Consider the following 10,576-nt stretch of genomic DNA (forward strand, 5'->3'; position numbering starts at 1 on the left):
ACTTTCAAGACTATAAGGCTGACTAATGAATTTATTAGGGAGATTAATGCTCATTATCTGCCATTTCAAGCTGTACTGGTATGTGCTAACTCGATTGTTATACCTTGGAACATGCTGAAACCTCCCAAGGTTCAGCTGAACAGCAGGCGTGTCCCCCAGCAGGTTGAGAAGAGTCAGTCCCCACTCCTGTGCTGACTTCACCAGGGGTACTATAACTCAGGCAGCTGACTGGCTCCCCAGTCCATCACACTGCTCAGACCTGGCTTAGGTAGGTGCAGGTGATGACTGCCCCCACCTCTGGCAAAAGTGACCATTTATCTTATGGAAGGTAAAACTATTGCTTTCCCATTGCAGCCCACCTTCAGTCCTCTCCCCAGCCACACCTCATGCACATAAGCAAGTGAAACATGCTGCATATTCAGATAGAAATAAACCTTATTAAGGCAGTATTTAGTAAGGCAGGGCTAATCACCAGATTAACCACACCAAGTCCAAGAGTCTTATCTGCAACAGTCCAGTAGGTTCCTTCTTGTCCAGGAACCTCTTTTTCTTTTACTCAGGCACAGGGAGACAACCAAGGGTTTTGTAAATAAAGACTTAGTCTATTTGATAGTGTGATGATTGCATGCATTTATTCTGTACATTTAACCTTGACCATGTAACTCTTATGGTTCACTCAATCAGTTCAAATGGAATCAAACCTACTATCCTTATCAAGAAGAACTGTCATCTCTCAAAGACCAACTCAGCATTCCTTAAACTATTTAAGAACACAAGCGTCTTACTAAAACCCGAAGAGAGAGAACTGAAAGTAGTCCATCGGTCCCATAGCACCCTAGCTTTGATTTGGGATTTAACTATTGAAGACTGATCCCACATGGTCTGTAGGACATTTATCCACCACTGCCATGAGACTGTCAAACAATGCCTTGACTAACAGTGCCCCAACTTGGGACTGATCCAAGGTGACAACCGTTTTCATGTGCTTCATAGAGTCCCCAAGGTATGGCATTACACATGGCAACAGCTGTAAGCCGAACCAGAACAAACCCTCCCCGCACCCTCTCTCACTTCTCTCTGTGTTAACTTGATGTACCAGTCCCCACATCCCCTTCCTTCATTGCAAGTTCCTCATCTAAGTTTTTTCCCCATTTGCAGTCATTAGCAGATCTACCTCAATCTGAAAGACATTCTCAAAGTGCTGAAATTTCAAACAAGAGTAGAAGTTGGGGGTTCTCAATCCCTGTCACTCTAGAGGGTCCTTCGCCCCTACAAAATGTTCCTACCTCTCCCCCAGAGAACAGCTCTGTAAGAGGTGAGGGTCCAGAATAATGGATACTTCCCACCTGCCTTTGACCTCAGAAGGCCTGCAGAGAAACTCCTCTTTGAATATAACAAAACCCTGGCCATGTCCATTGCCCTCCTCTTACTAACTGCCAAAATAACAGAAAGGGAGAATATAGTCTCTGATCCACCAGACACCCCATTAGAAATTACCTACAGCAATTTCTGATTCCTTCTGTTCAAGAACGATGGGGAGAAGGGGAGCAGACAGAGGGCTTTAGCCAGGCAGTCATCTCTGTCCTGCGATAGTCTGGATTTTTCTTCTTTCATGTTCCTTCAGTTGTCTTCTGTCTGCCCTGCCATAGCCCAACTCTTAGGTCTGCTGAATGCTCTTTACTTAAAGCTCAATTTTTATTCTTTGCTCCACCTCCCAGGTGGGAAGTTATAGATGTGTTCTGCACTTTTGGGGAGCTGTTCATACTCATTACCCCAGGTTGATTTGTCTTCTGTTTGAATCATGCTGCCAGGCAGCTCTCTCACCTGGGTGAAGGCTGGCGATCTTCCTCAATGTGCTGGGTTGTGGGTCTGTGGAGGATGGCAAAGACTTTTATTCTGCTGCCTTGACATGAAATTATTTCCTGGTTGAAAACTGAGGAACAGCATATTTTTCAAGAAAGGCAGAAACAGGAATACAGTAAAATAGCCTGTATCTCATCACTGAACAGCAACTTGGCTTCTCTGGTCCCAGTTGCCTTTCTATCCAAATAGCTTATGCATTATATATATCATGTGGTTTTGTAAACGTATCTTTATTTTTGTCACTGACAATTTGGGCATGCCTTTCCCAAATATGGGAGGTGAAGTAGGGTCACTCATTCAATCTATGTAAGAATATTCCATAAACTCAAGAAGAAATGTGTGCACCCCTCTTTTCCTTGAAATATAATTATTATTTTATCTTTAGCTGTCTCATTCTTTTTATATCTATATTTTTTTAGTGGTCAATGGACCTTTGTTTTTTTTCTATGTGGTGCTGAGAATTGAACCCAGTGTCTCACACATGCTAGGCAAGCACTCTATCACTGAGCCACAACCCCAGCCCAACTATCTCATTGTTGATAAAGACACAAGCTCTGATAAATATTTCTCGACTACAAGTCAAATAATAGCAAGTATAGAGATCAGTAAATGAAAACCGACATTCAGGCCCCAAGTCAGGGGAATGGTAGAGAATGCTAGAAAACTGAACACCCTGGGATAGTCACTAGTCAGTTTTAGCTGATCACAGGCATACAAAGAATGAAAGACCAGTTTTGTCACATATTCTCACTTTCTTTCTTTCTTTCTTTCTTTTTTTTTTTTTTTGATTCTTGGGATTGTGCCCTAGGGGCACCTTACCACTTAGCCACATCCCCAGCCCTTTTTAATTTTTTATTTTGAGACAGTTGCTTAGGCCTTGCTAAGTTGCTGAGGCTGGCTTTGAACGTGCAACCCTCCTGCCTTAGCCTCCCAAGCCACTGGGATTACAGGTATGCATCTCCATGCCCAGCATATAGTCTCATTTTTTACAAAGGTCAGGTAATCCTGATTTTTTTTTTTTTTTTTTGCAATGCTGGGGATTGAACCCAGGGCCTTGTGCTTATGAGGTAGGCTTTCTACCAACTGACCTGTAACACCAACCCTCATCCTGATTTTTTGTATGTGAAATATCCCTAGTTCAAATTTTTGATTTAAATAATATGAAAACAGTGGGTAATCCAAATAAAACATGTCTTTAGGCCATAACTGGACTCTAGGCTACCAGTCTGGAACCTGTGATGGGAGGTGATAATACTGGTAAGCACAGAGGTATTCAGAGTTTTAAGGTAAGCAATAGGTTGCTGAATTCACTTTCCTACTGCAATGTGAGAGAAGAGCCAGAATCTTTCAGAGTCCAGCTTTGGGAGTGATCTGAGTTACTTCTTTATCTTGAGGGAAAATAATCACGCATATTATAAAAAACAATGTACAGAGCTTCTTTGTCCCCTAGCTATAGCAGGCGGAAAAAAACTGTAGGCTTTCATTTGGTTCCAGTAGGAAAAGATTCTGAGAACATCATTTTCCTTAGTTCAAATTAGAAATTCTAATATGGAAGTAGCTAGGTGATAGAGAGAGGGTGAAAGGAATGGGTTATATGTGCTTTTCCCCTGCAACTGGGGAGGAGAGGGAGAAAAGCATTACAGCGTCTATGTAGTGAGAGAAAATCAAAGGAGATATTCAACTATACCTGTGTTTGCAAATATCCACAATGCTGATATCACACAGGGAAAACATCTGGATGAGTCCCTGAAGCAGTCAGTCCTTGCACATATACATGGCATAGGAACCCAGCAAAGATGCTGTTTTCCACTCATTCTTGCAATTCTTGTTATTCTTTTAGCCAACAAAGGAATCGAGAGGCACTAAGAATTCAGTATTCTTCCACCTGAATAAGGCACCCATGGAAGCTATTCTATCCCTTTCATGGCCCCAGGGTATCAGACCATTCTTACTTGTTCCCTAAACTAAGTAAAAATTGCTAATAATTAGAGCACATATATAATCTCATGCTATCTAATTCTAGCAATAGATTACACACTGAGAAAGCTAGCTCCTTATTTGTGATGACACAAATAATTAGCAATGTTCAAGGTTACATAAAAAAATGCAAGGGAAGAGAATTTCAACTAAATAATGAGGAGAACAACAAATATGAATAATACAGCGTGGGTTTAACTTATCCATGCAGAAAAGGGCAATCGAGTTGTTTCCAAGTACATAAAAATAATGCCAGTAGGTACAGCAAATTTGGCAAATAAAAATCATGTTACCTGACCATGGATCTATTGCTTTAACTAATAGACATGATTTTTAAATTAGACTATTGGTTATTGGTAAAATTAGAAAATTATTTGCGTACTGAAGTCTCCCAAATATGTACTCTAACTCATCTTTCAGTCATTAAAATATTAAGATACCAAGGCTTGCTAATTGTATCTTTGATCTGCCTTACCAATCTACCCTTCCCTCCCAAGGCTCTCAGCTAATACTGTTGCCCAGTATTTCCCAAATGTTAATCATACTGACATACTTCCTGGGGGTTTTGCTAAAGTATATATTGGTACCAATTCTGCAGATCCAGGAACCACACTTTGAACAGCAAGGCCACAGCTCATGCTTCTAAACATAGTCTCCTCCCTGTAAGAACCCAGAAACCACTTGAGAGGCGGGAACTCACATAAGAGAGTTTATTAAGCAAACAGGCAGAGTGTCTCCCTGCAGGGTAAGAGAGAAAATGAGGGGAAAAGAGAGAGAGCACGTGCACAAGACAGGGAGAGTGAAAGCAAGGAGGAGAGAGAATGGCAGGGGAGCCATTCTTAAGCAGTGGAATTTCCAGGGCTAATAACAACAGACCAATGGTTGGCGAGGAGGTTCGTGGGCTAATAATCTGGACCAATTACTGAGAAGGAGACTTGACTGATGAACCAATAGCTAGCTAGTATGTTCAGAGACTAACAAGCTAGGTTGTAAGTTGGGAGGCGGAGAAATGGCTGCAGAGTAAAGGACGGGGGAGCAGCTTTATATTATATTATACTCCCCACCCTACTCTCGATTGTATCTTACTGGTCTGCCTTGCAAGAAGCCTCTCTTCTAGTCCTTCTGGTGTCCCACTGGAAGATAAGTGTTTCTTAAGTCCTGCTCTGGTAATTTCAGTAAGGGATCAACCTCAGTGGGAAAGAGACTCGGGGTACTCCAAGGGTTTAAGAGGGAAGCATTGACTAGATGACCCTTTTGGAAAAAGGCCTGCTAAACAAGGACACCACGCAGTCTTCTCCCAAATCTCCCATTCTCTGTACAGTCTTTTTCTAGTTGTTACCCATAGCATAGGAGTCCCAAGAGATTTTCTCTCCTTCACCACTTCAAAATCTTCATCTGGGAATGGTCTAAAGCCCATTGGTTATACTTGGCACCTGAAGGGGAGCTGAGATAGGAAGATTGCAAGTTCAAGGCCAGCCTGGGCAACTTAGCAGGACCTTGTCTCAAAAAATAAAAAGGGACTGGGGACTTGTTCAGTGGTAGAGGACCTCTGGGTTCAATCTTCAAGTAATCACACACACACACACACACACACACACACACACACACACAGAATTAGTGACAGAAATTCTTAAGGACATTATGGGAGTATTTTAAAGACATCAAGATCAGATTCAGGTATGTGATCTTAGGCAATGTGTGGCAGCTGGAAAGTTTGGTATAATCTTCTCTGAACAGGATCTTTCCTTTCCATTGTGAAGGGTACCATCTTATTTCCAGTGTTCTGGAAGCTATTTTTCCAAAAATTAGACCCAGACACAAGCCTTTTAGACAACCTGTATTCTTCCACTGAATGCTGCTTTCCAGTTGGCAGGTATTTTATGGCCAAACACAGACCAAAAAAAAAAAAAAAATCTCATCCTTTCTGGTCAAACTTTGCCCACATGAAAACATTTTGTGATCCAGGGAAGATTAGTCTCTCCATATACAGAAATATGGCTTTGTCCACATATTTAAAATGGCCATAACTTCCTTAACCATAAAATGTTGTCACATATAAAATGCAATCATCAGTCTAACCCCAACTGAGTCACCACTATATGTAGCAGGCAGTGTGCAAGGCCCAGGATGCTTTTACAGACTCAAGAAAATGTAGTGGTTTTTATTGATTTGTTTTGCTTTGTTTTGTACTGGGGATTGAACCCAGGGGCACTTTACCTCTGAGCTATATTCTCAGTCTTTTTATTTTTTATTTTGAGACATGGTCTCACTAAGTTGTTGAGGTTCTCACTCGATTGCTGAGGCTGGCCTCAAACTCACAATCCTCCTGTCTCAGTCTCCCAAGTTGCTGGGATTACACATGTGTGCCACATCACCTCGCAACTTTTAATTTCTTTTAAAATTGAGAGAGGGGCCGGGGATGTGGTTCAGTGGTAGAGCACTTGCCTGGCATGCAGGAGGCTCTGGGTTTGATCCCTAGCACCATAAAAAAAAAATTTAATTGAAAGAAAAAATATATATAATAATATAGATATAATAATAACTGCAGACAGGGTTATATTTATCTTTAAACTGTTAGTCTTACAATTTTTAATATTTTTTATGAAGAAGATGTTTATAGAGGTAAAAATGCCTAGTACATGTGAATATCATAATGCACACTGACTGTAATTGGAGGGTCACTGTCCCAGAGAATGACCCTCAGAATTTATCCAAAGCCCTTGGGTTGACCAGGTCTTTTACAAGGGGTCTCAAAACATGTGCGCAACCGAGTCCTAATTTTCCTCTGTTCTGGTGCTCAATGCTAGTCCAAGCCAGACTTTCTCCAACTATTATTTGAAGGAGAGGCCCAGATCAAGTTGCCATTTGTTAATGTGTCCTTATTCATTTCTTTTCCCACATCTGGAAAGCTTCCAACCTTACTAACACAAAACCTACCCGTTTTAATCCCACCTTCTTCAACCACCCACAGTGATTTTTCTTCCCTCCTGCCCCACACACGCAAAACAACGGGCTACCCTGGATGGAAAGCGATCATCCGTTTTTCCAGTGAGAAACCACTTCCACCAAAAGAAAGAAATTTAGTCAATTTAAATGTATAAGCTTCAGTGCTATAAATGAAATAGGCAAATTTAAACTTAAATTTAAATTCATTAATTAAATACACAAGTTTTAAAAATAACAATTTGTATAAAATCGCATCTTGATTTAGAAATACTGCCTCTGGTCTTATCTCACATTCCGTGAGATGGTTTTACTTAACTTCTCGTCGCAACTGGAGTTCTTAGTCACCACCAGGCCCACATTTTGAGTCATCAAACGCAGGGTAGAGATGACATCATCTTCACTTGCAGCAAAGTTCTTTGCTTCCAAATCAGTCCTTTTGAAATCCTGGAGAGATGTTGCTAAAAGAATATCTCCCAAGATGTAGCTATTCCGATACTAGTAAGACTCTTTGCTTTTATTTGTGATAGTCTCCATGTAATCACTAAATTGCTTTTTAAAAATGATCTCGTTTTAAACCATCTTCCTTATAATTACAGCCAGCATTTGCAACCCAGAGACCACAACCTTCAGAATAATTATGATGTCTTAGTTAAATCTCCGCATCACTCTTAAATTTTTTTTCTTAAATAAACCAGTTTCATCACTTGACATTTATAAATATCTCAACTGGTATTGACTGACTTGGTTTCAGGTTAATAACCTCTTCCTCACTGATAATCTATTGCTCAAAATGAAATCACGGAGGCAACAGCCCATGATGAGAAAGAGAGCAATTCTTTACTACATAGGAGTTGCCATTGTATATTATTAAACATGTCACACCAAGTAACTGATGATGGGCACAGAGGTGGGGTGTTCCCATGATGAGGAAGGTTTTAAGTATGAGAATTTAAGACTGTTCACTTCTTTTCTAGAATCCATAAATTCCTTAGGATTTCCAATGTAGATATTATGTTGCCTTTAATTAGAGTTTTATTTCTTCTTTGAAGCTTATATTCCCTTAATTTTTTATTTTTTGACTACATTTCTGGCTGTCCTATGTTGACTAGAAATGATAACATTGTCTTGTTTCTAGTCTTCAAGAGAAAGCTTTTACACTTTTATCTCATGCATGTTGTTAGCTATAGGCTTTTTACACAGGTCACTTTATTTATTTGTTGATTGATTGATTGATTGATTGATTGGAACCCAGGGGCACTTATCCACTGAGCCACATCCCAACCTTTAAAAAAAAATTTTTTTTTTTAATTTAGAGACAGGATCTCACTAAGTCTAGGGCCTCCGTAAGTTGCTGAGGCTGGCTTTGAACTTGCAATTCTCCTGCCTCAGCCTCCTGAGTCACTGGGATTATAGACATGTGCCACTGTGCCAGGCTACACAAGCTATTTAAGGGATTTAGGCAGTTGTCTTCAGCTTCTAGCTTGCTGAGAGACTTGAACATGAGTGGGTATTGAGATGTTCCTTCAAACACTTTTTCTGCATCTACTAAAATGGTTTTATGATTTTTCTCCTTTTTACAGTTTCATAAATGGTATTGATTGATGTTTAGATGTCAACTCAACCTTGTATTCTTGGGATAAAAACCGGTTGGTTCATGATGTTCTTTTTATAGGGCCTGCTTCAAGAGCCTCTTTCAAGATGGAGCTTATTGCCTAATGCCTGGAAATAGCTGCCTAATTTATTTTATCCAGTTTTGATTGTTTATTGGTGGAAGAGTTAGTGGAGTTCAAGTTACTCTATCATAGTAAGAAGCAGAAATCTTTTCATTTGATTTTTAAATTGTATTTATTTATTTATTTATTCTCCTTTCCATCCTCTCCTTTTCTTTGGGTGTTATCCCTGGTGCCTATTTATGCTTATTTAACTTTTAGTTTAGTCTTCGTTTAGGAAATGATTTCTTTTTTCTTATATTTCTAAGCCTTTCCTAAGTTGTACCCCTTTTTTTCTTCATTTATATCTTTTTTTCACATTCCAATTTTTGTTTTTCTTTCATAGTTTCTGTTATGCTTTTACTTTTAGTTTATTTTGCAATATTAATTTTCATTTAAATAATAATTCCTACAAGGCCTGTCTTTCTTATATAATTTCATTGTCCATAGAGCATTACTCTGTTCCTTAGTGGAGTTGTTGTTGTCCCTATACTGGGAATTAAACCCAGGGCCTCAGGCATGCAAGTGCTCTACCACTGAGTTACACCCCCAGCCTTCTTTTTTCTTTTAACTACTAATTAAAACAAATTAAAAAAATAAAAGATTCTACCATAATTTTTTTCTTTCTCTTTGTAACTTTTCATGTGGCCAGGATTGTTTTTCTAGCTTCAGGGCTTGAAAACTCTTATACTGCTTTCTCAAAATGATAAGAAATTCTCGCATGCATGTGTGTGGGGGGGCGGGTGCAGAAGTCTCAAACTTCCCAATATCTGCTCCTATCTGGATCTTTCCCCTCTTTGGTCCAATTGTCCTGTCCCTGCTCAGTTTGATAATATCCAGCTGTGTTTCTTCACTGCAGAGCTTTGTCTTAGAAGAGAGTTCTTGTCTGTCAGTTTCCAGAATTTTCAGGACAGATGACTCCATCTGACTGCTCTGCCTTCTCCTGCTGCACACCCAACTGGACCTTGCAGAATCTCCTACCACGTTAGTGGCTGTTCTCAGTCTGGCCCACCAGGCTTCCTCATTTAGGGATTCCTTTTCACACACCTTCCTCTCACCTTCCCTGTTTCATCCTGTGAAGGTTCTTATCACAACTGGGTCTTGACTCTTGGGGCAGTTTCTCTTCACCCATTAGTGCTTGGCATTTGATAGGATACCTTGCTGTGTCTATGGGATGTGATTTTGGTAACCTAACTGTTCTGTCTTTCCATACTGGAGAGTCAGGGAAATTCATAACCACCATGCCATTCTACTAGGCACAGAAGAGATAATCTGATATTTGCTGACCAATGAAAGTCTATGAGTTAGCTTTCCATTGCTATGTAACAAATTGAAATACACTTAGCGGCTTAAAACAATACATATTTATAATCTCATAGTTATTGTAGATCAGAAGTTGGGACAGAGCTCAGCTGGTTTCCTTTTACAGGATCTTTACCATTCTGCCATCCAGATGTTGGCCAGGGATGCAGTCTCAGAGATTCAATTTGGAAAAGATCCACTTCAAGCTCCCTCAGGTTGTTGGCAGAATTTATTTTTAAGACTGAGGTCCCCATTTCCCAGCCAGGGGCTGCTCTCAGCTTCAAGAGGCCCCACAGTTCCTTGCCTACAGCCCTCTCCACAGGCCGTCTTGCATCACAGAAGCCTACTCCACCAAGCAACAAACAGGCTGATGCATGCCAGCATGGCCATATCATTTTTTCTTTTTTTTTTCTTTTTTTTTTTTTGCACCAGGAATTGAACCCAGGAGTGCTTTACCATTAAGCCACATCCTCAGCCCTTTTAAATATTTTTTTCGTTTTGAGACAGGGTTTTGCTAAGTTGCTTAGGGCCTCACTCAATTGCTGAGGCTGGCTTTGAACCTGCGATCCTCCTACCTCAGCCTTCCATGTTGAGGGAATTACAGACATGCACCACTGCACCTGACTTGGCCATGTTTTATTGGTTAGAAGCAAGTAATAAATTTCTTCCCCACTCAAGGGGAGAGGACCACACAGGACATGAACATAGGGCCACATTAGGGTTTGTTGACCAAAATTACAATTGCCTCTTTGTTAAGACAAAAGACTTTCTGTTGATAG

This window comes from Sciurus carolinensis, chromosome 17 (assembly GCF_902686445.1).
Source record: "Sciurus carolinensis chromosome 17, mSciCar1.2, whole genome shotgun sequence".
NCBI lineage: Eukaryota > Metazoa > Chordata > Mammalia > Rodentia > Sciuridae > Sciurus > Sciurus carolinensis.